The sequence below is a fragment of the Engystomops pustulosus genome, chromosome 1, assembly GCF_040894005.1.
Source record: "Engystomops pustulosus chromosome 1, aEngPut4.maternal, whole genome shotgun sequence".
Taxonomy (NCBI): Eukaryota; Metazoa; Chordata; class Amphibia; order Anura; family Leptodactylidae; genus Engystomops; species Engystomops pustulosus.
This window is the reverse complement of record NC_092411.1, coordinates 224,919,960-224,944,395: the sequence shown is the minus strand read 5'-3', so window position 1 is coordinate 224,944,395 and position 24,436 is coordinate 224,919,960. Positions and strand designations below refer to the sequence as shown.

At 32.0% G+C, this 24,436-nt stretch overlaps 31 non-coding genes across 31 annotated transcripts; all 31 read right to left on the bottom strand.

Moving 5' to 3' along the window:
• Nucleotides 1-272: 272 nt before the first annotated feature.
• Nucleotides 273-344, bottom strand: TRNAC-GCA (transfer RNA cysteine (anticodon GCA)). Its single transcript has one exon. It is a non-coding gene; the product is annotated as a tRNA-Cys (tRNA).
• A 320-nt stretch (nt 345-664) lies between these two features.
• TRNAC-GCA (transfer RNA cysteine (anticodon GCA)) lies at nt 665-736 on the bottom strand. The gene has a single exon. It is a non-coding gene; the product is annotated as a tRNA-Cys (tRNA).
• Nucleotides 737-2,226: 1,490 nt separating this feature from the next.
• Nucleotides 2,227-2,298, bottom strand: TRNAC-GCA (transfer RNA cysteine (anticodon GCA)). Its single transcript has one exon. It is a non-coding gene; the product is annotated as a tRNA-Cys (tRNA).
• Nucleotides 2,299-3,452: 1,154 nt separating this feature from the next.
• Nucleotides 3,453-3,524, bottom strand: TRNAC-GCA (transfer RNA cysteine (anticodon GCA)). Its single transcript has one exon. It is a non-coding gene; the product is annotated as a tRNA-Cys (tRNA).
• A 320-nt stretch (nt 3,525-3,844) lies between these two features.
• On the bottom strand, nt 3,845-3,916 carry TRNAC-GCA (transfer RNA cysteine (anticodon GCA)). The gene has a single exon. It is a non-coding gene; the product is annotated as a tRNA-Cys (tRNA).
• Nucleotides 3,917-4,628: 712 nt separating this feature from the next.
• TRNAC-GCA (transfer RNA cysteine (anticodon GCA)) lies at nt 4,629-4,700 on the bottom strand. Its single transcript has one exon. It is a non-coding gene; the product is annotated as a tRNA-Cys (tRNA).
• Nucleotides 4,701-5,412: 712 nt separating this feature from the next.
• TRNAC-GCA (transfer RNA cysteine (anticodon GCA)) lies at nt 5,413-5,484 on the bottom strand. Its single transcript has one exon. It is a non-coding gene; the product is annotated as a tRNA-Cys (tRNA).
• A 1,160-nt stretch (nt 5,485-6,644) lies between these two features.
• On the bottom strand, nt 6,645-6,716 carry TRNAC-GCA (transfer RNA cysteine (anticodon GCA)). The gene has a single exon. It is a non-coding gene; the product is annotated as a tRNA-Cys (tRNA).
• A 320-nt stretch (nt 6,717-7,036) lies between these two features.
• Nucleotides 7,037-7,108, bottom strand: TRNAC-GCA (transfer RNA cysteine (anticodon GCA)). Its single transcript has one exon. It is a non-coding gene; the product is annotated as a tRNA-Cys (tRNA).
• A 320-nt stretch (nt 7,109-7,428) lies between these two features.
• TRNAC-GCA (transfer RNA cysteine (anticodon GCA)) lies at nt 7,429-7,500 on the bottom strand. Its single transcript has one exon. It is a non-coding gene; the product is annotated as a tRNA-Cys (tRNA).
• Nucleotides 7,501-7,820: 320 nt separating this feature from the next.
• TRNAC-GCA (transfer RNA cysteine (anticodon GCA)) lies at nt 7,821-7,892 on the bottom strand. Its single transcript has one exon. It is a non-coding gene; the product is annotated as a tRNA-Cys (tRNA).
• Nucleotides 7,893-8,212: 320 nt separating this feature from the next.
• Nucleotides 8,213-8,284, bottom strand: TRNAC-GCA (transfer RNA cysteine (anticodon GCA)). Its single transcript has one exon. It is a non-coding gene; the product is annotated as a tRNA-Cys (tRNA).
• A 773-nt stretch (nt 8,285-9,057) lies between these two features.
• On the bottom strand, nt 9,058-9,129 carry TRNAC-GCA (transfer RNA cysteine (anticodon GCA)). The gene has a single exon. It is a non-coding gene; the product is annotated as a tRNA-Cys (tRNA).
• A 712-nt stretch (nt 9,130-9,841) lies between these two features.
• On the bottom strand, nt 9,842-9,913 carry TRNAC-GCA (transfer RNA cysteine (anticodon GCA)). The gene has a single exon. It is a non-coding gene; the product is annotated as a tRNA-Cys (tRNA).
• Nucleotides 9,914-10,233: 320 nt separating this feature from the next.
• Nucleotides 10,234-10,305, bottom strand: TRNAC-GCA (transfer RNA cysteine (anticodon GCA)). The gene has a single exon. It is a non-coding gene; the product is annotated as a tRNA-Cys (tRNA).
• Nucleotides 10,306-11,862: 1,557 nt separating this feature from the next.
• On the bottom strand, nt 11,863-11,934 carry TRNAC-GCA (transfer RNA cysteine (anticodon GCA)). The gene has a single exon. It is a non-coding gene; the product is annotated as a tRNA-Cys (tRNA).
• A 1,104-nt stretch (nt 11,935-13,038) lies between these two features.
• TRNAC-GCA (transfer RNA cysteine (anticodon GCA)) lies at nt 13,039-13,110 on the bottom strand. Its single transcript has one exon. It is a non-coding gene; the product is annotated as a tRNA-Cys (tRNA).
• Nucleotides 13,111-14,276: 1,166 nt separating this feature from the next.
• On the bottom strand, nt 14,277-14,348 carry TRNAC-GCA (transfer RNA cysteine (anticodon GCA)). The gene has a single exon. It is a non-coding gene; the product is annotated as a tRNA-Cys (tRNA).
• A 2,819-nt stretch (nt 14,349-17,167) lies between these two features.
• TRNAC-GCA (transfer RNA cysteine (anticodon GCA)) lies at nt 17,168-17,239 on the bottom strand. Its single transcript has one exon. It is a non-coding gene; the product is annotated as a tRNA-Cys (tRNA).
• Nucleotides 17,240-17,559: 320 nt separating this feature from the next.
• Nucleotides 17,560-17,631, bottom strand: TRNAC-GCA (transfer RNA cysteine (anticodon GCA)). The gene has a single exon. It is a non-coding gene; the product is annotated as a tRNA-Cys (tRNA).
• Nucleotides 17,632-18,343: 712 nt separating this feature from the next.
• TRNAC-GCA (transfer RNA cysteine (anticodon GCA)) lies at nt 18,344-18,415 on the bottom strand. Its single transcript has one exon. It is a non-coding gene; the product is annotated as a tRNA-Cys (tRNA).
• A 1,160-nt stretch (nt 18,416-19,575) lies between these two features.
• Nucleotides 19,576-19,647, bottom strand: TRNAC-GCA (transfer RNA cysteine (anticodon GCA)). Its single transcript has one exon. It is a non-coding gene; the product is annotated as a tRNA-Cys (tRNA).
• A 712-nt stretch (nt 19,648-20,359) lies between these two features.
• TRNAC-GCA (transfer RNA cysteine (anticodon GCA)) lies at nt 20,360-20,431 on the bottom strand. The gene has a single exon. It is a non-coding gene; the product is annotated as a tRNA-Cys (tRNA).
• A 1,160-nt stretch (nt 20,432-21,591) lies between these two features.
• Nucleotides 21,592-21,663, bottom strand: TRNAC-GCA (transfer RNA cysteine (anticodon GCA)). Its single transcript has one exon. It is a non-coding gene; the product is annotated as a tRNA-Cys (tRNA).
• Nucleotides 21,664-21,983: 320 nt separating this feature from the next.
• TRNAC-GCA (transfer RNA cysteine (anticodon GCA)) lies at nt 21,984-22,055 on the bottom strand. Its single transcript has one exon. It is a non-coding gene; the product is annotated as a tRNA-Cys (tRNA).
• Nucleotides 22,056-22,375: 320 nt separating this feature from the next.
• On the bottom strand, nt 22,376-22,447 carry TRNAC-GCA (transfer RNA cysteine (anticodon GCA)). Its single transcript has one exon. It is a non-coding gene; the product is annotated as a tRNA-Cys (tRNA).
• Nucleotides 22,448-22,767: 320 nt separating this feature from the next.
• Nucleotides 22,768-22,839, bottom strand: TRNAC-GCA (transfer RNA cysteine (anticodon GCA)). The gene has a single exon. It is a non-coding gene; the product is annotated as a tRNA-Cys (tRNA).
• A 320-nt stretch (nt 22,840-23,159) lies between these two features.
• TRNAC-GCA (transfer RNA cysteine (anticodon GCA)) lies at nt 23,160-23,231 on the bottom strand. Its single transcript has one exon. It is a non-coding gene; the product is annotated as a tRNA-Cys (tRNA).
• A 320-nt stretch (nt 23,232-23,551) lies between these two features.
• On the bottom strand, nt 23,552-23,623 carry TRNAC-GCA (transfer RNA cysteine (anticodon GCA)). Its single transcript has one exon. It is a non-coding gene; the product is annotated as a tRNA-Cys (tRNA).
• Nucleotides 23,624-23,943: 320 nt separating this feature from the next.
• Nucleotides 23,944-24,015, bottom strand: TRNAC-GCA (transfer RNA cysteine (anticodon GCA)). Its single transcript has one exon. It is a non-coding gene; the product is annotated as a tRNA-Cys (tRNA).
• A 320-nt stretch (nt 24,016-24,335) lies between these two features.
• Nucleotides 24,336-24,407, bottom strand: TRNAC-GCA (transfer RNA cysteine (anticodon GCA)). Its single transcript has one exon. It is a non-coding gene; the product is annotated as a tRNA-Cys (tRNA).
• Between the last annotated feature and the right edge of the window lie 29 nt (nt 24,408-24,436).

Sequence of the window (24,436 nt, the reverse complement as noted above, 5' to 3'; positions counted from 1 at the left end):
ATTTCTCAGACACAATATTCAAAAAAATTTCAAACTTACATGTTACAGGACTGAGAATTGATGTAAACAAGTATAATAACTAATTTAAAAACACCTTCAATATTTCAAGTAACTGAGAATTGATGTAAACAAGTATAATAACTAATTTAAAAACACCTTCAATATTTCAAGTAACTGGACATGTCAAGCAATGTAATTTCGTAATTTTATGATCCTTCAAATAGTGAATGATGTATTGTGTATAAGAATTGAAAATGAAGATGTATGGTACAAGGGGGCACTCGGAGTTGAACCAAGGACCTCTTGATCTGCAGTCAAATGCTCTACCACTGAGCTATACCCCCAATGTACGTCAAAGAATTTTTGTCCAAAATCTTTTAAATTATAGACAAATGCACATTTTCATGTTCTCTTGTTTGAAAACATGGATTTGAGTTACATCAATTGAAAGATTATTTCTCAGACACAATATTCCAAAAAAATTCAAACTTACATGTTAGAGGACTGAGAACTGATGTAAACAAGTATAATAACTAATTTAAAAACACCTTCAATATTTCAAGTAACTGGACATGTCAAGCAATGTAATTTCGTAATTTTATGATCCTTCAAATAGTGAATGATGTATTGTGTATAAGAATTGAAAATGAAGATGTATGGTACAAGGGGGCACTTGGAGTTGAACCAAGGACCTCTTGATCTGCAGTCAAATGCTCTACCACTGAGCTATACCCCCAATGTACATTAAAAAATTTTAGTCCAAAATCTTTTAAATTATAGACAAATGCACATTTTCATGTTCTCTTGTTTGAAAACATGGATTTGAGTTACATCAATTGAAAAATTATTTCTCAGACACAATATTCAAAAAAAATTCAAACTTACATGTTAGAGGACTGAGAATTGATGTAAACAAGTATAATAACTAATTTAAAAACACCTTCAATATTTCAAGTAACTGGACATGTCAAGCAATGTAATTTCGTAATTTTATGATCCTTCAAATAGTGAATGATGTATTGTGTGTAAGACTTGAAAATGAATGGTACAAGCGGGCACTCGGAGTTGAACCAAGGACCTCTTGATCTGCAGTCAAATGCTCTACCACTGAGCTATACCCCCAATGTACATTAAAGAATTTTTGTCCAAAATCTTTTAAATTATAGACAAATGCACATTTTCATGTTCTCTTGTTTGAAAACATGGATTTGAGTTACATCAATTGAAAGATTATTTCTCAGACACAATATTCAAAAAAATTTCAAACTTACATGTTACAGGACTGAGAATTGATGTAAACAAGTATAATAACTAATTTAAAAACACCTTCAATATTTCAAGTAACTGGACATGTCAAGCAATGTAATTTCGTAATTTTATGATCCTTCAAATAGTGAATGATGTATTGTGTGTAAGACTTGAAAATGAAGACGTATGGTACAAGGGGGCACTCGGAGTTGAACCAAGGACCTCTTGATCTGCAGTCAAATGCTCTACTATTGAGCTATACCCCCAATGTACATTAAAGAATTTTTGTCCAAAATCTTTAAAATTATAGACAAATGCACATTTTCATGTTCTCTTGTTTGAAAACATGGATTTGAGTTACATCAATTAAAAGATTATTACTCAGACACATTATTCCAAAAAAATTCAAACTTACATGTTAGAGGACTAAGAATTGATGTAAACAAGTATAATAACTAAATTAAAAACACCTTCAATATTTCAAGTAACTGGACATGTCAAGCAATGTAATTTCGTAATTTTATGATCCTTCAAATAGTGAATGATGTATTGTGTGTAAGACTTGAAAAAGAACATGTTTGGAACAAGGGGGCACTCGGAGTTGAACCAAGGACCTCTTGATCTGCAGTCAAATGCTCTACCACTGAGCTATAACCCCAATGTACATCAAAGAATTTTTGTCCAAAAAACTTTAAATTATAGACAAATGCACATTTTCATGTTCTTTTGTTTGAAAACATGGATTTGAGTTACATCAATTGAAAGATTATTTCTCAGACACAATATTCCAAAAAAATTCAAACTTACATGTTAGAGGACTGAGAATTGATGTAAACAAGTATAATAACTAATTTAAAAAAACCTTCAATATTTCAAGTAACTGGACATGTCAAGCAATGTAATTTCGTAATTTTATGATCCTTCAAATAGTGAATGATGTATTGTGTATAAGAATTGAAAATGAAGATGTATGGTACAAGGGGGCACTCGGAGTTGAACCAAGGACCTCTTGATCTGCAGTCAAATGCTCTACCACTGAGCTATACCCCCAACGTACGTCAAAGAATTTTTGTCCAAAATCTTTTAAATTATAGACAAATGCACATTTTCATGTTCTCTTGTTTGAAAACATGGATTTGAGTTACATCAATTGAAAGATTATTTCTCAGACACAATATTCAAAAAAAATTCAAACTTACATGTTAGAGGACTGAGAATTGATGTAAACAAGTATAATAACTAATTTAAAAACACCTTCAATATTTCAAGTAACTGGACATGTCAAGCAATGTAATTTCGTAATTTTATGATCCTTCAAATAGTGAATGATGTATTGTGTGTAAGACTTGAAAATGAATGGTACAAGCGGGCACTCGGAGTTGAATCAAGGACCTCTTGATCTGCAGTCAAATGCTCTACCACTGAGCTATACCCCCAATGTACATTAAAGAATTTTTGTCCAAAATCTTTTAAATTATAGACAAATGCACATTTTCATGTTCTCTTGTTTGAAAACATGGATTTGAGTTACATCAATTGAAAGATTATTTCTCAGACACAATATTCAAAAAAATTTCAAACTTACATGTTAGAGGACTGAGAATTGATGTAAACAAGTATAATAACTAATTTAAAAACACCTTCAATATTTCAAGTAACTGGACATGTCAAGCAATGTAATTTCGTAATTTTATGATCCTTCAAATAGTGAATGATGTATTGTGTGTAAGACTTGAAAATGAATGGTACAAGCGGGCACTCGGAGTTGAATCAAGGACCTCTTGATCTGCAGTCAAATGCTCTACCACTGAGCTATACCCCCAATGTACATTAAAGAATTTTTGTCCAAAATCTTTTAAATTATAGACAAATGCACATTTTCATGTTCTCTTGTTTGAAAACATGGATTTGAGTTACATCAATTGAAAGATTATTTCTCAGACACAATATTCAAAAAAATTTCAAACTTACATGTTACAGGACTGAGAATTGATGTAAACAAGTATAATAACTAATTTAAAAACACCTTCAATATTTCAAGTAACTGAGACTTGATGTAAACAAGTATAATAACTAATTTAAAAACACCTTCAATATTTCAAGTAACTGGACATGTCAAGCAATGTAATTTCGTAATTTTATGATCCTTCAAATAGTGAATGATGTATTGTGTATAAGAATTGAAAATGAAGATGTATGGTACAAGGGGGCACTCGGAGTTGAACCAAGGACCTCTTGATCTGCAGTCAAATGCTCTACCACTGAGCTATACCCCCAATGTACATTAAAGAATTTTTGTCCAAAATCTTTTAAATTATAGACAAATGCACATTTTCATGTTCTCTTGTTTGAAAACATGGATTTGAGTTACATCAATTGAAAGATTATTTCTCAGACACAATATTCAAAAAAAATTCAAACTTACATGTTAGAGGACTGAGAATTGATGTAAACAAGTATAATAACTAATTTAAAAACACCTTCAATATTTCAAGTAACTGGACATGTCAAGCAATGTAATTTCGTAATTTTATGATCCTTCAAATAGTGAATGATGTATTGTGTATAAGAATTGAAAATGAAGATGTATGGTACAAGGGGGCACTCGGAGTTGAACCAAGGACCTCTTGATCTGCAGTCAAATGCTCTACCACTGAGCTATACCCCCAATGTACGACAAATAATTTTTGTCCAAAATCTTTTAAATTATAGACAAATGCACATTTTCATGTTCTCTTGTTTGAAAACATGGATTTGAGTTACATCAATTGAAAGATTATTACTCAGACACATTATTCCAAAAAAATTCAAACTTACATGTTAGAGGACTAAGAATTGATGTAAACAAGTATAATAACTAAATTAAAAACACCTTCAATATTTCAAGTAACTGGACATGTCAAGCAATGTAATTTCGTAATTTTATGATCCTTCAAATAGTGAATGATGTATTGTGTGTAAGACTTGAAAATGAAAATGTATGGTACAAGGGAACACTCGGAGTTGAACCAAGGACCTCTTGATCTGCAGTCAAATGCTCTACCACTGAGCTATACCCCCAATGTACATCAAATAATTTTTGTCCAAAATCTTTTAAATTATAGACAAATGCACATTTTCATGTTCTCTTGTTTGAAAACATGGATTTGAGTTACATCAATTGAAAGATTATTTCTCAGACACAATATTCAAAAAAAATTCAAACTTACATGTTAGAGGACTAAAAATTGATGTAAACAAGTATAATGACTAATTTAAAAACACCTTTAATATTTCAAGTAACTGGACATGTCAAGCAATGTAATTTCGTAATTTTATGATCCTTCAAATAGTGAATGATGTATTGTGTATAAGACTTGAAAAAGAACATGTTTGGAACAAGGGGGCACTCGGAGTTGAACCAAGGACCTCTTGATCTGCAGTCAAATGCTCTACCACTGAGCTATACCCCCAATGTACGTCAAAGAATTTTTGTCCAAAAAACTTTAAATTATAGACAAATGCACATTTTCATGTTCTTTTGTTTGAAAACATGGATTTGAGTTACATCAATTGAAAGATTATTTCTCAGACACAATATTCCAAAAAAATTCAAACTTACATGTTAGAGGACTGAGAACTGATGTAAACAAGTATAATAACTAATTTAAAAACACCTTCAATATTTCAAGTAACTGGACATGTCAAGCAATGTAATTTCGTAATTTTATGATCCTTCAAATAGTGAATGATGTATTGTGTATAAGAATTGAAAATGAAGATGTATGGTACAAGGGGGCAGTCGGAGTTGAACCAAGGACCTCTTGATCTGCAGTCAAATGCTCTACCACTGAGCTATACCCCCAATGTACGTCAAATAATTTTTGTCCAAAATCTTTTAAATTATAGACAAATGCACATTTTCATGTTCTCTTGTTTGAAAACATGGATTTGAGTTACATCAATTGAAAGATTATTTCTCAGACACAATATTCCAAAAAAATTCAAACTTACATGTTAGAGGACTGAGAACTGATGTAAACAAGTATAATAACTAATTTAAAAACACCTTCAATATTTCAAGTAACTGGACATGTCAAGCAATGTAATTTCGTAATTTTATGATCCTTCAAATAGTGAATGATGTATTGTGTATAAGAATTGAAAATGAAGATGTATGGTACAAGGGGGCACTTGGAGTTGAACCAAGGACCTCTTGATCTGCAGTCAAATGCTCTACCACTGAGCTATACCCCCAATGTACATTAAATAATTTTTGTCCAAAATCTTTTAAATTATAGACAAATGCACATTTTCATGTTCTCTTGTTTGAAAACATGGATTTGAGTTACATCAATTGAAAAATTATTTCTCAGACACAATATTCAAAAAAAATTCAAACTTACATGTTAGAGGACTGAGAATTGATGTAAACAAGTATAATAACTAATTTAAAAACACCTTCAATATTTCAAGTAACTGGACATGTCAAGCAATGTAATTTCGTAATTTTATGATCCTTCAAATAGTGAATGATGTATTGTGTGTAAGACTTGAAAATGAATGGTACAAGCGGGCACTCGGAGTTGAATCAAGGACCTCTTGATCTGCAGTCAAATGCTCTACCACTGAGCTATACCCCCAATGTACATTAAAGAATTTTTGTCCAAAATCTTTTAAATTATAGACAAATGCACATTTTCATGTTCTCTTGTTTGAAAACATGGATTTGAGTTACATCAATTGAAAGATTATTTCTCAGACACAATATTCAAAAAAATTTCAAACTTACATGTTACAGGACTGAGAATTGATGTAAACAAGTATAATAACTAATTTAAAAACACCTTCAATATTTCAAGTAACTGAGAATTGATGTAAACAAGTATAATAACTAATTTAAAAACACCTTCAATATTTCAAGTAACTGGACATGTCAAGCAATGTAATTTCGTAATTTTATGATCCTTCAAATAGTGAATGATGTATTGTGTATAAGAATTGAAAATGAAGATGTATGGTACAAGGGGGCACTCGGAGTTGAACCAAGGACCTCTTGATCTGCAGTCAAATGCTCTACCAATGAGCTATACCCCCAATGTACGTCAAAGAATTTTTGTCCAAAATCTTTTAAATTATAGACAAATGCACATTTTCATGTTCTCTTGTTTGAAAACATGGATTTGAGTTACATCAATTGAAAGATTATTTCTCAGACACAATATTCAAAAAAAATTCAAACTTACATGTTAGAGGACTGAGAATTGATGTAAACAAGTATAATAACTAATTTAAAAACACCTTCAATATTTCAAGTAACTGGACATGTCAAGCAATGTAATTTCGTAATTTTATGATCCTTCAAATAGTGAATGATGTATTGTGTATAAGAATTGAAAATGAAGATGTATGGTACAAGGGGGCACTCGGAGTTGAACCAAGGACCTCTTGATCTGCAGTCAAATGCTCTACCACTGAGCTATACCCCCAATGTACGTCAAAGAATTTTTGTCCAAAATCTTTTAAATTATAGACAAATGCACATTTTCATGTTCTCTTGTTTGAAAACATGGATTTGAGTTACATCAATTGAAAGATTATTTCTCAGACACAATATTCCAAAAAAATTCAAACTTACATGTTAGAGGACTGAGAACTGATGTAAACAAGTATAATAACTAATTTAAAAACACCTTCAATATTTCAAGTAACTGGACATGTCAAGCAATGTAATTTCGTAATTTTATGATCCTTCAAATAGTGAATGATGTATTGTGTATAAGAATTGAAAATGAAGATGTATGGTACAAGGGGGCACTCGGAGTTGAACCAAGGACCTCTTGATCTGCAGTCAAATGCTCTACCACTGAGCTATACCCCCAATGTACATTAAAGAATTTTTGTCCAAAATCTTTTAAATTATAGACAAATGCACATTTTCATGTTCTCTTGTTTGAAAACATGGATTTGAGTTACATCAATTGAAAGATTATTACTCAGACACATTATTCCAAAAAAATTCAAACTTACATGTTAGAGGACTAAGAATTGATGTAAACAAGTATAATAACTAAATTAAAAACACCTTCAATATTTCAAGTAACTGGACATGTCAAGCAATGTAATTTCGTAATTTTATGATCCTTCAAATAGTGAATGATGTATTGTGTGTAAGACTTGAAAATGAAGATGTATGGTACAAGGGGGCACTCGGAGTTGAACCAAGGACCTCTTGATCTGCAGTCAAATGCTCTACCACTGAGCTATACCCCCAATGTACGTCAAAGAATTTTTGTCCCAAATCTTTTAAATTATAGACAAATGCACATTTTCATGTTCTCTTGTTTGAAAACATGGATTTGAGTTACATCAATTGAAAGATTATTACTCAGACACATTATTCCAAAAAAATTCAAACTTACATGTTAGAGGACTAAGAATTGATGTAAACAAGTATAATAACTAAATTAAAAACACCTTCAATATTTCAAGTAACTGGACATGTCAAGCAATGTAATTTCGTAATTTTATGATCCTTCAAATAGTGAATGATGTATTGTGTATAAGACTTGAAAATGAAGATGTATGGTACAAGGGGGCACTCGGAGTTGAACCAAGGACCTCTTGATCTGCAGTCAAATGCTCTACCACTGAGCTATACCCCCAATGTACGTCAAACAATTTTTGTCCAAAATCTTTTAAATTATAGACAAATGCACATTTTCATGTTCTCTTGTTTGAAAACATGGATTTGAGTTACATTAATTGAAAGATTATTTCTCAGACACAATATTCCAAAAAAATTCAAACTTACATGTTAGAGGACTGAGAATTGATGTAAACAAGTATTATAACTAATTTAAAAACAGCTTCAATTTTTCAAGTAACTGGACATGTCAAGCATTGTAATTTCTTAATTTTATGATCCTTCAAATAGTGAATGATGTATTGTGTGTAAGACTTGAAAATGAAGATGTATGGTACAAGGGGGCACTCGGAGTTGAACCAAGGACCTCTTGATCTGCAGTCAAATGCTCTACCACTGAGCTATACCCCCAATGCACATTAAAGAATTTTTGTCCAAAATCTTTTAAATTATAGACAAATGCACATTTTCATGTTCTCTTGTTTGAAAACATGGATTTGAGTTACATCAATTGAAAGATTATTTCTCAGACACAATATTCAAAAAAAATTCAAACTTACATGTTAGAGGACTGAGAATTGATGTAAACAAGTATAATGACTAATTTAAAAACAGCTTCAATTTTTCAAGTAACTGGACATGTCAAGCATTGTAATTTCGTAATTTTATGATCCTTAAATAGTGAATAATGTATTGTGTGTAAGACTTGAAAATGAAGATGTATGGTACAAGGGGGCACTCGGAGTTGAACCAAGGACCTCTTGATCTGCAGCCAAATGCTCTACCACTGAGCTATACCCCCAATGTACATTAAAGAATTTTTGTCCAAAATCTTTTAAATTATAGACAAATGCACATTTTCATGTTCTCTTGTTTGAAAACATGGATTTGAGTTACATCAATTGAAAGATTATTTCTCAGACACAATATTCAAAAAAATTTCAAACTTACATGTTACAGGACTGAGAATTGATGTAAACAAGTATAATAACTAATTTAAAAACACCTTCAATATTTCAAGTAACTGAGAATTGATGTAAACAAGTATAATAACTAATTTAAAAACACCTTCAATATTTCAAGTAACTGGACATGTCAAGCAATGTAATTTCGTAATTTTATGATCCTTCAAATAGTGAATGATGTATTGTGTATAAGAATTGAAAATGAAGATGTATGGTACAAGGGGGCACTCGGAGTTGAACCAAGGACCTCTTGATCTGCAGTCAAATGCTCTACCACTGAGCTATACCCCCAATGTACGTCAAATAATTTTTGTCCAAAATCTTTTAAATTATAGACAAATGCACATTTTCATGTTCTCTTGTTTGAAAACATGGATTTGAGTTACATCAATTGAAAGATTATTTCTCAGACACAATATTCCAAAAAAATTCAAACTTACATGTTAGAGGACTGAAAACTGATGTAAACAAGTATAATAACTAATTTAAAAACACCTTCAATATTTCAAGTAACTGGACATGTCAAGCAATGTAATTTCGTAATTTTATGATCCTTCAAATAGTGAATGATGTATTGTGTATAAGAATTGAAAATGAAGATGTATGGTACAAGGGGGCACTCGGAGTTGAACCTAGGACCTCTTGATCTGCAGTCAAATGCTCTACCACTGAGCTATACCCCCAATTTACTTCAAATAATTTTTGTCCAAAATCTTTAAAATTATAGACAAATGCACATTTTCATGTTCTCTTGTTTGAAAACATGGATTTGAGTTACATCAATTGAAAGATTATTTCTCAGACACAATATTCAAAAAAAATTCAAACTTACATGTTAGAGGACTGAGAATTGATGTAAACAAGTATAATAACTAATTTAAAAACACCTTCAATATTTCAAGTAACTGGACATGTCAAGCAATGTAATTTCGTAATTTTATGATCCTTCAAATAGTGAATGATGTATTGTGTGTAAGACTTGAAAATGAAAATGTATGGTACAAGGGGGCACTCGGAGTTGAACCAAGGACCTCTTGATCTGCAGTCAAATGCTCTACCACTGAGCTATACCCCCAATGTACGTCAAATAACTTTTGTCCAAAATCTTTTAAATTATAGACAAATGCACATTTTCATGTTCTCTTGTTTGAAAACATGGATTTGAGTTACATCAATTGAAAGATTATTTCTCAGACACAATATTCAAAAAAAATTCAAACTTACATGTTAGAGGACTAAAAATTGATGTAAACAAGTATAATGACTAATTTAAAAACACCTTTAATATTTCAAGTAACTGGACATGTCAAGCAATGTAATTTCGTAATTTTATGATCCTTCAAATAGTGAATGATGTATTGTGTATAAGACTTGAAAAAGAACATGTTTGGAACAAGGGGGCACTCGGAGTTGAACCAAGGACCTCTTGATCTGCAGTCAAATGCTCTACCACTGAGCTATACCCCCAATGTACGTCAATGAATTTTTGTCCAAAAAACTTTAAATTATAGACAAATGCACATTTTCATGTTCTTTTGTTTGAAAACATGGATTTGAGTTACATCAATTGAAAGATTATTTCTCAGACACAATATTCCAAAAAAATTCAAACTTACATGTTAGAGGACTGAGAACTGATGTAAACAAGTATAATAACTAATTTAAAAACACCTTCAATATTTCAAGTAACTGGACATGTCAAGCAATGTAATTTCGTAATTTTATGATCCTTCAAATAGTGAATGATGTATTGTGTATAAGAATTGAAAATGAAGATGTATGGTACAAGGGGGCAGTCGGAGTTGAACCAAGGACCTCTTGATCTGCAGTCAAATGCTCTACCACTGAGCTATACCCCCAATGTACGTCAAATAATTTTTGTCCAAAATCTTTTAAATTATAGACAAATGCACATTTTCATGTTCTCTTGTTTGAAAACATGGATTTGAGTTACATCAATTGAAAGATTATTTCTCAGACACAATATTCCAAAAAAATTCAAACTTACATGTTAGAGGACTGAGAACTGATGTAAACAAGTATAATAACTAATTTAAAAACACCTTCAATATTTCAAGTAACTGGACATGTCAAGCAATGTAATTTCGTAATTTTATGATCCTTCAAATAGTGAATGATGTATTGTGTATAAGAATTGAAAATGAAGATGTATGGTACAAGGGGGCACTTGGAGTTGAACCAAGGACCTCTTGATCTGCAGCCAAATGCTCTACCACTGAGCTATACCCCCAATGTACATTAAAGAATTTTTGTCCAAAATCTTTTAAATTATAGACAAATGCACATTTTCATGTTCTCTTGTTTGAAAACATGGATTTGAGTTACATCAATTGAAAGATTATTTCTCAGACACAATATTCAAAAAAATTTCAAACTTACATGTTACAGGACTGAGAATTGATGTAAACAAGTATAATAACTAATTTAAAAACACCTTCAATATTTCAAGTAACTGGACATGTCAAGCAATGTAATTTCGTAATTTTATGATCCTTAAATAGTGAATAATGTATTGTGTGTAAGACTTGAAAATGAAGATGTATGGTACAAGGGGGCACTCGGAGTTGAACCAAGGACCTCTTGATCTGCAGCCAAATGCTCTACGACTGAGCTATACCCCCAATGTACATTAAAGAATTTTTGTCCAAAATCTTTTAAATTATAGACAAATGCACATTTTCATGTTCTCTTGTTTGAAAACATGGATTTGAGTTACATCAATTGAAAGATTATTTCTCAGACACAATATTCAAAAAAATTTCAAACTTACATGTTACAGGACTGAGAATTGATGTAAACAAGTATAATAACTAATTTAAAAACACCTTCAATATTTCAAGTAACTGAGAATTGATGTAAACAAGTATAATAACTAATTTAAAAACACCTTCAATATTTCAAGTAACTGGACATGTCAAGCAATGTAATTTCGTAATTTTATGATCCTTCAAATAGTGAATGATGTATTGTGTATAAGAATTGAAAATGAAGATGTATGGTACAAGGGGGCACTCGGAGTTGAACCAAGGACCTCTTGATCTGCAGTCAAATGCTCTACCACTGAGCTATACCCCCAATGTACGTCAAATAATTTTTGTCCAAAATCTTTTAAATTATAGACAAATGCACATTTTCATGTTCTCTTGTTTGAAAACATGGATTTGAGTTACATCAATTGAAAGATTATTTCTCAGACACAATATTCCAAAAAAATTCAAACTTACATGTTAGAGGACTGAAAACTGATGTAAACAAGTATAATAACTAATTTAAAAACACCTTCAATATTTCAAGTAACTGGACATGTCAAGCAATGTAATTTCGTAATTTTATGATCCTTCAAATAGTGAATGATGTATTGTGTATAAGAATTGAAAATGAAGATGTATGGTACAAGGGGGCACTCGGAGATGAACCAAGGACCTCTTGATCTGCAGTCAAATGCTCTACCACTGAGCTATACCCCCAATTTACTTCAAATAATTTTTGTCCAAAATCTTTAAAATTATAGACAAATGCACATTTTCATGTTCTCTTGTTTGAAAACATGGATTTGAGTTACATCAATTGAAAGATTATTTCTCAGACACAATATTCAAAAAAAATTCAAACTTACATGTTAGAGGACTGAGAATTGATGTAAACAAGTATAATAACTAATTTAAAAACACCTTCAATATTTCAAGTAACTGGACATGTCAAGCAATGTAATTTCGTAATTTTATGATCCTTCAAATAGTGAATGATGTATTGTGTGTAAGACTTGAAAATGAAAATGTATGGTACAAGGGGGCACTCGGAGTAGAACCAAGGACCTCTTGATCTGCAGTCAAATGCTCTACCACTGAGCTATACCCCCAATGTACGTCAAATAACTTTTGTCCAAAATCTTTTAAATTATAGACAAATGCACATTTTCATGTTCTCTTGTTTGAAAACATGGATTTGAGTTACATCAATTGAAAGATTATTTCTCAGACACAATATTCAAAAAAAATTCAAACTTACATGTTAGAGGACTAAAAATTGATGTAAACAAGTATAATGACTAATTTAAAAACACCTTTAATATTTCAAGTAACTGGACATGTCAAGCAATGTAATTTCGTAATTTTATGATCCTTCAAATAGTGAATGATGTATTGTGTATAAGACTTGAAAAAGAACATGTTTGGAACAAGGGGGCACTCGGAGTTGAACCAAGGACCTCTTGATCTGCAGTCAAATGCTCTACCACTGAGCTATACCCCCAATGTACGTCAAAGAATTTTTGTCCAAAAAACTTTAAATTATAGACAAATGCACATTTTCATGTTCTTTTGTTTGAAAACATGGATTTGAGTTACATCAATTGAAAGATTATTTCTCAGACACAATATTCCAAAAAAATTCAAACTTACATGTTAGAGGACTGAGAACTGATGTAAACAAGTATAATAACTAATTTAAAAACACCTTCAATATTTCAAGTAACTGGACATGTCAAGCAATGTAATTTCGTAATTTTATGATCCTTCAAATAGTGAATGATGTATTGTGTATAAGAATTGAAAATGAAGATGTATGGTACAAGGGGGCAGTCGGAGTTGAACCAAGGACCTCTTGATCTGCAGTCAAATGCTCTACCACTGAGCTATACCCCCAATGTACGTCAAATAATTTTTGTCCAAAATCTTTTAAATTATAGACAAATGCACATTTTCATGTTCTCTTGTTTGAAAACATGGATTTGAGTTACATCAATTGAAAGATTATTTCTCAGACACAATATTCCAAAAAAATTCAAACTTACATGTTAGAGGACTGAGAACTGATGTAAACAAGTATAATAACTAATTTAAAAACACCTTCAATATTTCAAGTAACTGGACATGTCAAGCAATGTAATTTCGTAATTTTATGATCCTTCAAATAGTGAATGATGTATTGTGTATAAGAATTGAAAATGAAGATGTATGGTACAAGGGGGCACTTGGAGTTGAACCAAGGACCTCTTGATCTGCAGCCAAATGCTCTACCACTGAGCTATACCCCCAATGTACATTAAAGAATTTTTGTCCAAAATCTTTTAAATTATAGACAAATGCACATTTTCATGTTCTCTTGTTTGAAAACATGGATTTGAGTTACATCAATTGAAAGATTATTTCTCAGACACAATATTCAAAAAAATTTCAAACTTACATGTTACAGGACTGAGAATTGATGTAAACAAGTATAATAACTAATTTAAAAACACCTTCAATATTTCAAGTAACTGAGAATTGATGTAAACAAGTATAATAACTAATTTAAAAACACCTTCAATATTTCAAGTAACTGGACATGTCAAGCAATGTAATTTCGTAATTTTATGATCCTTCAAATAGTGAATGATGTATTGTGTATAAGAATTGAAAATGAAGATGTATGGTACAAGGGGGCACTCGGAGTTGAACCAAGGACCTCTTGATCTGCAGTCAAATGCTCTACCACTGAGCTATACCCCCAATGTACGTCAAATAATTTTTGTCCAAAATCTTTTAAATTATAGACAAATGCACATTTTCATGTTCTCTTGTTTGAAAACATGGATTTGAGTTACATCAATTGAAAGATTATTTCTCAGACACAATATTCCAAAAAAATTCAAACTTACATGTTAGAGGACTGAAAACTGATGTAAACAAGTATAATAACTAATTTAAAAACACCTTCAATATTTCAAGTAACTGGACATGTCAAGCAATGTAATTTCGTAATTTTATGATCCTTCAAATAGTGAATGATGTATTGTGTATAAGAATTGAAAATGAAGATGTATGGTACAAGGGGGCACTCGGAGTTGAACCTAGGACCTCTTGATCTGCAGTCAAATGCTCTACCACTGAGCTATACCCCCAATTTACTTCAAATAATTTTTGTCCAAAATCTTTAAAATTATAGACAAATGCACATTTTCATGTTCTCTTGTTTGAAAACATGGATTTGAGTTACATCAATTGAAAGATTATTTCTCAGACACAATATTCAAAAAAAATTCAAACTTACATGTTAGAGGACTGAGAATTGATGTAAACAAGTATAATAACTAATTTAACCTCTTAACGCTCAGCGTCCGATATATCGGACGCTGAGCGCAGTGACTTAGCGCTCAGCGTCCGATATATCGGACGCTGAGCTGATGCCGGTTCAGCTCAAGATCTGAGCCGAACCGGCATCGGGAAAGACGGGGTGCCGGCTGTGACTGATAGCCGGCACCCCAGTGTAACACCCGCGATCGGAGTTGTCTCCGATCGCGGGTGCTTAACCCGTTAAATGCCGCGGTCAGCGCGACCGCGGCATCTAACATGTATCTGGGGGATCTTTCCCCCACGATCGGCCCCCCCGAACCGTTTTCGGGGTGCGCCGATCGTTGCTATAGTAACTCTGGGGTCCGATCTGGACCCCAGAGTTACCTGCAAGAATTGCCAGTAAGATGGCGTCTGTGACGTCATCTTACTGGCACAGTGCCAGCCTATGCAAGTGTATAGGCTGACACTGATAATACTCTGCAATACATGAGTATTGCAGAATATTATCATGAAGAAGCAATCAGATGATTGCTTCTTCATGTCCCATGGTATAAAAGTGAAAAAGTAAAAAAAAAAAGTTATTCAATAAAAAAATAAAGTCATAAATCACTAAAAATGCCCCAAACCCCCAAAACATATAAAGAGACATATAACTCAAAAAAAAGTCTAAATCATAACACAAACCCCACATATATAGTATCACCGCGTCCGTAACAACCCGTAGAATAAAAGTAAATCATTATTGAACCCGCACGATAAACGCCGTAAAAAAAAACTGTTATAAACCCTCCAAAAATTATGATTTTTACCTTTTCAATCCCACAAAAAATGCTATAAAATGTGATCAAAAAACCATATGTACTGCGACATGATACTGGTGCAATGTACAACATGTCCCGCAAAAAACAAGCCATCAACCAGCTCCGTAGCCAAAAAAGTAACAACGTTATGCCACTTGGAAGACGGCAATACATAAATGATAGATTTTTCCCCACATTAGGGTTTTGTTTGACAAATTTAGTAAAACGTAAGAAAATATATTCATGTCTGGTATGCCCGTAATCGTATCAACCCATAGAATAAAGATAACATGATTATTAGTCTATACGGTGAACACCAAAAAAAAAAAAAGTAAAAAATCCAGTACAGAATTGATGCTTTTCTACTCCTGTCCTCAAAAAACGTTCCTAAATTTTCAACAATAGGTGATACAAACCCCAAAATGGTAACATTGGAAAAAGCATCTCATCCCGCAAAAAAAATGGCATCACATGGCCCCAATAACGAAAAAGCGAAAATTTTATAGCCTTCAAAAGGGGCCAATGAGGAAACTAAAATCCTGGCAGCTGCAGCGCCCTCCTTCCCTTCTGCACCTCGCTGTGCCCCCATAAAACAAGTCACGGCCACATGTGGGGGGTCTTTGTACTCAGGAGAAATTGCAGAACAAATTGTATGGTGGGTTTTCTCTTTTTATCTTTTGGAAATGTGTAAATTTTAGGGCTAAATGAACGTATAAGGGAACAATATGACCATTCTAAATTTCACCTCCATTTTGATTCAATTACTATGAAGATCTCAAGGGGTTAACAATCTTCGTAAAAGCGGTTTCTGATAGCTTGAGGGGTGCAGATTTGAAAATGGGTTGGTTATATAGGGGGTTTTGATGCTAAATATGTAAAATTTCATTCCAAACTGTATTTATCCCCAAAATAGTCAATTCTGAAAATCCGGAAAAGCGCTATTCTTTTTGTAAGCCGCGTGACATCAAAATAAATTATCCAGACATTTCAGAAATTATGAAAATGTAAAGTAGACAAATGGGAAATGTTATTCTGCAAGTTATTTAGCTGGTAAATCTATCTGCCTGAAAACGCAATGATTTTGAATTTCGAAAATGGCAAATTTTTCCAAAAATTTATCATATTTTCTTTTTTTTTGTAAATAAATGCAAAACTTATCTGCCAAAATTTACCACTAAAATGAAGTACAACATGTGGGGAAAAAACAATCTCAGAATCGCTTTGATAAGTAACAGTGTTCAAAAGTTATAACCGTATAAAGAGACGCAAGTCAGAATCCAAAAAATCGGGCTGAGCCTTAAGCTACAAAATGGCTGTGTCCTTAAGGGGTTAAAAACACCTTCAATATTTCAAGTAACTGGACATGTCAAGCAATGTAATTTCGTAATTTTATGATCCTTCAAATAGTGAATGATGTATTGTGTGTAAGACTTGAAAATGAAAATGTATGGTACAAGGGGGCACTCGGAGTTGAACCAAGGACCTCTTGATCTGCAGTCAAATGCTCTACCACTGAGCTATACCCCCAATGTACGTCAAATAACTTTTGTCCAAAATCTTTTAAATTATAGACAAATGCACATTTTCATGTTCTCTTGTTTGAAAACATGGATTTGAGTTACATCAATTGAAAGATTATTTCTCAGACACAATATTCAAAAAAAATTCAAACTTACATGTTAGAGGACTAAAAATTGATGTAAACAAGTATAATGACTAATTTAAAAACACCTTTAATATTTCAAGTAACTGGACATGTCAAGCAATGTAATTTCGTAATTTTATGATCCTTCAAATAGTGAATGATGTATTGTGTATAAGACTTGAAAAAGAACATGTTTGGAACAAGGGGGCACTCGGAGTTGAACCAAGGACCTCTTGATCTGCAGTCAAATGCTCTACCACTGAGCTATACCCCCAATGTACGTCAAAGAATTTTTGTCCAAAAAACTTTAAATTATAGACAAATGCACATTTTCATGTTCTTTTGTTTGAAAACATGGATTTGAGTTACATCAATTGAAAGATTATTTCTCAGACACAATATTCCAAAAAAATTCAAACTTACATGTTAGAGGACTGAGAACTGATGTAAACAAGTATAATAACTAATTTAAAAACACCTTCAATATTTCAAGTAACTGGACATGTCAAGCAATGTAATTTCGTAATTTTATGATCCTTCAAATAGTGAATGATGTATTGTGTATAAGAATTGAAAATGAAGATGTATGGTACAAGGGGGCAGTCGGAGTTGAACCAAGGACCTCTTGATCTGCAGTCAAATGCTCTACCACTGAGCTATACCCCCAATGTACGTCAAATAATTTTTGTCCAAAATCTTTTAAATTATAGACAAATGCACATTTTCATGTTCTCTTGTTTGAAAACATGGATTTGAGTTACATCAATTGAAAGATTATTTCTCAGACACAATATTCCAAAAAAATTCAAACTTACATGTTAGAGGACTGAGAACTGATGTAAACAAGTATAATAACTAATTTAAAAACACCTTCAATATTTCAAGTAACTGGACATGTCAAGCAATGTAATTTCGTAATTTTATGATCCTTCAAATAGTGAATGATGTATTGTGTATAAGAATTGAAAATGAAGATGTATGGTACAAGGGGGCACTTGGAGTTGAACCAAGGACCTCTTGATCTGCAGTCAAATGCTCTACCACTGAGCTATACCCCCAATGTACATTAAATAATTTTTGTCCAAAATCTTTTAAATTATAGACAAATGCACATTTTCATGTTCTCTTGTTTGAAAACATGGATTTGAGTTACATCAATTGAAAAATTATTTCTCAGACACAATATTCAAAAAAAATTCAAACTTACATGTTAGAGGACTGAGAATTGATGTAAACAAGTATAATAACTAATTTAAAAACACCTTCAATATTTCAAGTAACTGGACATGTCAAGCAATGTAATTTCGTAATTTTATGATCCTTCAAATAGTGAATGATGTATTGTGTGTAAGACTTGAAAATGAATGGTACAAGCGGGCACTCTGAGTTGAATCAAGGACCTCTTGATCTGCAGTCAAATGCTCTACCACTGAGCTATACCCCCAATGTACATTAAAGAATTTTTGTCCAAAATCTTTTAAATTATAGACAAATGCACATTTTCATGTTCTCTTGTTTGAAAACATGGATTTGAGTTACATCAATTGAAAGATTATTTCTCAGACACAATATTCAAAAAAATTTCAAACTTACATGTTACAGGACTGAGAATTGATGTAAACAAGTATAATAACTAATTTAAAAACACCTTCAATATTTCAAGTAACTGAGAATTGATGTAAACAAGTATAATAACTAATTTAAAAACACCTTCAATATTTCAAGTAACTGGACATGTCAAGCAATGTAATTTCGTAATTTTATGATCCTTCAAATAGTGAATGATGTATTGTGTATAAGAATTGAAAATGAAGATGTATGGTACAAGGGGGCACTCGGAGTTGAACCAAGGACCTCTTGATCTGCAGTCAAATGCTCTACCAATGAGCTATACCCCCAATGTACGTCAAAGAATTTTTGTCCAAAATCTTTTAAATTATAGACAAATGCACATTTTCATGTTCTCTTGTTTGAAAACATGGATTTGAGTTACATCAATTGAAAGATTATTTCTCAGACACAATATTCAAAAAAAATTCAAACTTACATGTTAGAGGACTAAAAATTGATGTAAACAAGTATAATGACTAATTTAAAAACACCTTTAATATTTCAAGTAACTGGACATGTCAAGCAATGTAATTTCGTAATTTTATGATCCTTCAAATAGTGAATGATGTATTGTGTATAAGACTTGAAAAAGAACATGTTTGGAACAAGGGGGCACTCGGAGTTGAACCAAGGACCTCTTGATCTGCAGTCAAATGCTCTACCACTGAGCTATACCCCCAATGTACGTCAAAGAATTTTTGTCCAAAAAACTTTAAATTATAGACAAATGCACATTTTCATGTTCTTTTGTTTGAAAACATGGATTTGAGTTACATCAATTGAAAGATTATTTCTCAGACACAATATTCCAAAAAAATTCAAACTTACATGTTAGAGGACTGAGAACTGATGTAAACAAGTATAATAACTAATTTAAAAACACCTTCAATATTTCAAGTAACTGGACATGTCAAGCAATGTAATTTCGTAATTTTATGATCCTTCAAATAGTGAATGATGTATTGTGTATAAGAATTGAAAATGAAGATGTATGGTACAAGGGGGCAGTCGGAGTTGAACCAAGGACCTCTTGATCTGCAGTCAAATGCTCTACCACTGAGCTATACCCCCAATGTACGTCAAATAATTTTTGTCCAAAATCTTTTAAATTATAGACAAATGCACATTTTCATGTTCTCTTGTTTGAAAACATGGATTTGAGTTACATCAATTGAAAGATTATTTCTCAGACACAATATTCCAAAAAAATTCAAACTTACATGTTAGAGGACTGAGAACTGATGTAAACAAGTATAATAACTAATTTAAAAACACCTTCAATATTTCAAGTAACTGGACATGTCAAGCAATGTAATTTCGTAATTTTATGATCCTTCAAATAGTGAATGATGTATTGTGTATAAGAATTGAAAATGAAGATGTATGGTACAAGGGGGCACTTGGAGTTGAACCAAGGACCTCTTGATCTGCAGTCAAATGCTCTACCACTGAGCTATACCCCCAATGTACATTAAATAATTTTTGTCCAAAATCTTTTAAATTATAGACAAATGCACATTTTCATGTTCTCTTGTTTGAAAACATGGATTTGAGTTACATCAATTGAAAAATTATTTCTCAGACACAATATTCAAAAAAAATTCAAACTTACATGTTAGAGGACTGAGAATTGATGTAAACAAGTATAATAACTAATTTAAAAACACCTTCAATATTTCAAGTAACTGGACATGTCAAGCAATGTAATTTCGTAATTTTATGATCCTTCAAATAGTGAATGATGTATTGTGTGTAAGACTTGAAAATGAATGGTACAAGCGGGCACTCGGAGTTGAATCAAGGACCTCTTGATCTGCAGTCAAATGCTCTACCACTGAGCTATACCCCCAATGTACATTAAAGAATTTTTGTCCAAAATCTTTTAAATTATAGACAAATGCACATTTTCATGTTCTCTTGTTTGAAAACATGGATTTGAGTTACATCAATTGAAAGATTATTTCTCAGACACAATATTCAAAAAAATTTCAAACTTACATGTTACAGGACTGAGAATTGATGTAAACAAGTATAATAACTAATTTAAAAACACCTTCAATATTTCAAGTAACTGAGAATTGATGTAAACAAGTATAATAACTAATTTAAAAACACCTTCAATATTTCAAGTAACTGGACATGTCAAGCAATGTAATTTCGTAATTTTATGATCCTTCAAATAGTGAATGATGTATTGTGTATAAGAATTGAAAATGAAGATGTATGGTACAAGGGGGCACTCGGAGTTGAACCAAGGACCTCTTGATCTGCAGTCAAATGCTCTACCAATGAGCTATACCCCCAATGTACGTCAAAGAATTTTTGTCCAAAATCTTTTAAATTATAGACAAATGCACATTTTCATGTTCTCTTGTTTGAAAACATGGATTTGAGTTACATCAATTGAAAGATTATTTCTCAGACACAATATTCAAAAAAAATTCAAACTTACATGTTAGAGGACTGAGAATTGATGTAAACAAGTATAATAACTAATTTAAAAACACCTTCAATATTTCAAGTAACTGGACATGTCAAGCAATGTAATTTCGTAATTTTATGATCCTTCAAATAGTGAATGATGTATTGTGTATAAGAATTGAAAATGAAGATGTATGGTACAAGGGGGCACTCGGAGTTGAACCAAGGACCTCTTGATCTGCAGTCAAATGCTCTACCACTGAGCTATACCCCCAATGTACGTCAAAGAATTTTTGTCCAAAATCTTTTAAATTATAGACAAATGCACATTTTCATGTTCTCTTGTTTGAAAACATGGATTTGAGTTACATCAATTGAAAGATTATTTCTCAGACACAATATTCCAAAAAAATTCAAACTTACATGTTAGAGGACTGAGAACTGATGTAAACAAGTATAATAACTAATTTAAAAACACCTTCAATATTTCAAGTAACTGGACATGTCAAGCAATGTAATTTCGTAATTTTATGATCCTTCAAATAGTGAATGATGTATTGTGTATAAGAATTGAAAATGAAGATGTATGGTACAAGGGGGCACTCGGAGTTGAACCAAGGACCTCTTGATCTGCAGTCAAATGCTCTACCACTGAGCTATACCCCCAATGTACATTAAAGAATTTTTGTCCAAAATCTTTTAAATTATAGACAAATGCACATTTTCATGTTCTCTTGTTTGAAAACATGGATTTGAGTTACATCAATTGAAAGATTATTACTCAGACACATTATTCCAAAAAAATTCAAACTTACATGTTAGAGGACTAAGAATTGATGTAAACAAGTATAATAACTAAATTAAAAACACCTTCAATATTTCAAGTAACTGGACATGTCAAGCAATGTAATTTCGTAATTTTATGATCCTTCAAATAGTGAATGATGTATTGTGTGTAAGACTTGAAAATGAAGATGTATGGTACAAGGGGGCACTCGGAGTTGAACCAAGGACCTCTTGATCTGCAGTCAAATGCTCTACCACTGAGCTATACCCCCAATGTACGTCAAAGAATTTTTGTCCCAAATCTTTTAAATTATAGACAAATGCACATTTTCATGTTCTCTTGTTTGAAAACATGGATTTGAGTTACATCAATTGAAAGATTATTACTCAGACACATTATTCCAAAAAAATTCAAACTTACATGTTAGAGGACTAAGAATTGATGTAAACAAGTATAATAACTAAATTAAAAACACCTTCAATATTTCAAGTAACTGGACATGTCAAGCAATGTAATTTCGTAATTTTATGATCCTTCAAATAGTGAATGATGTATTGTGTATAAGACTTGAAAATGAAGATGTATGGTACAAGGGGGCACTCGGAGTTGAACCAAGGACCTCTTGATCTGCAGTCAAATGCTCTACCACTGAGCTATACCCCCAATGTACGTCAAACAATTTTTGTCCAAAATCTTTTAAATTATAGACAAATGCACATTTTCATGTTCTCTTGTTTGAAAACATGGATTTGAGTTACATTAATTGAAAGATTATTTCTCAGACACAATATTCCAAAAAAATTCAAACTTACATGTTAGAGGACTGAGAATTGATGTAAACAAGTATTATAACTAATTTAAAAACAGCTTCAATTTTTCAAGTAACTGGACATGTCAAGCATTGTAATTTCTTAATTTTATGATCCTTCAAATAGTGAATGATGTATTGTGTGTAAGACTTGAAAATGAAGATGTATGGTACAAGGGGGCACTCGGAGTTGAACCAAGGACCTCTTGATCTGCAGTCAAATGCTCTACCACTGAGCTATACCCCCAATGCACATTAAAGAATTTTTGTCCAAAATCTTTTAAATTATAGACAAATGCACATTTTCATGTTCTCTTGTTTGAAAACATGGATTTGAGTTACATCAATTGAAAGATTATTTCTCAGACACAATATTCCAAAAAAATTCAAACTTACATGTTAGAGGACTGAGAATTGATGTAAACAAGTATTATAACTAATTTAAAAACAGCTTCAATTTTTCAAGTAACTGGACATGTCAAGCATTGTAATTTCGTAATTTTATGATCCTTCAAATAGTGAATGATGTATTGTGTGTAAGACTTGAAAATGAAAATGTATGGTACAAGGGGGCACTCGGAGTTGAACCAAGGACCTCTTGATCTGCAGTCAAATGCTCTACCACTGAGCTATACCCCCAATGTACGTCAAATAACTTTTGTCCAAAATCTTTTAAATTATAGACAAATGCACATTTTCATGTTTTCTTGTTTGAAAACATGGATTTGAGTTACATCAATTGAAAGATTATTTCTCAGACACAATATTCAAAAAAAATTCAAACTTACATGTTAGAGGACTGAGAATTGATGTAAACAAGTATAATGACTAATTTAAAAACACCTTCAATATTTCAAGTAACTGGACATGTCAAGCAATGTAATTACGTAATTTTATGATCCTTCAAATAGTCAATGATGTATTGTGTATAAGACTTGAAAAAGAACATGTTTGGAACAAGGGGGCACTCGGAGTTGAACCAAGGACCTCTTGATCTGCAGTCAAATGCTCTACCACTGAGCTATACCCCCAATGTACGTCAAAGAATTTTTGTCCAAAAAACTTTAAATTATAGACAAATGCACATTTTCATGTTCTCTTGTTTGAAAACATGGATTTGAGTTACATCAATTGAAAGATTATTTCTCAGACACAATATTCCAAAAAAATTCAAACTTACATGTTAGAGGACTGAGAACTGATGTAAACAAGTATAATAACTAATTTAAAAACATCTTCAATATTTCAAGTAACTGGACATGTCAAGCAATGTAATTTCGTAATTTTATGATCCTTCAAATAGTGAATGATGTATTGTGTATAAGAATTGAAAATGAAGATGTATGGTACAAGGGGGCACTCGGAGTTGAACCAAGGACCTCTTGATCTGCAGTCAAATGCTCTACCACTGAGCTATACCCCCAATGTACGTCAAATAATTTTTGTCCAAAA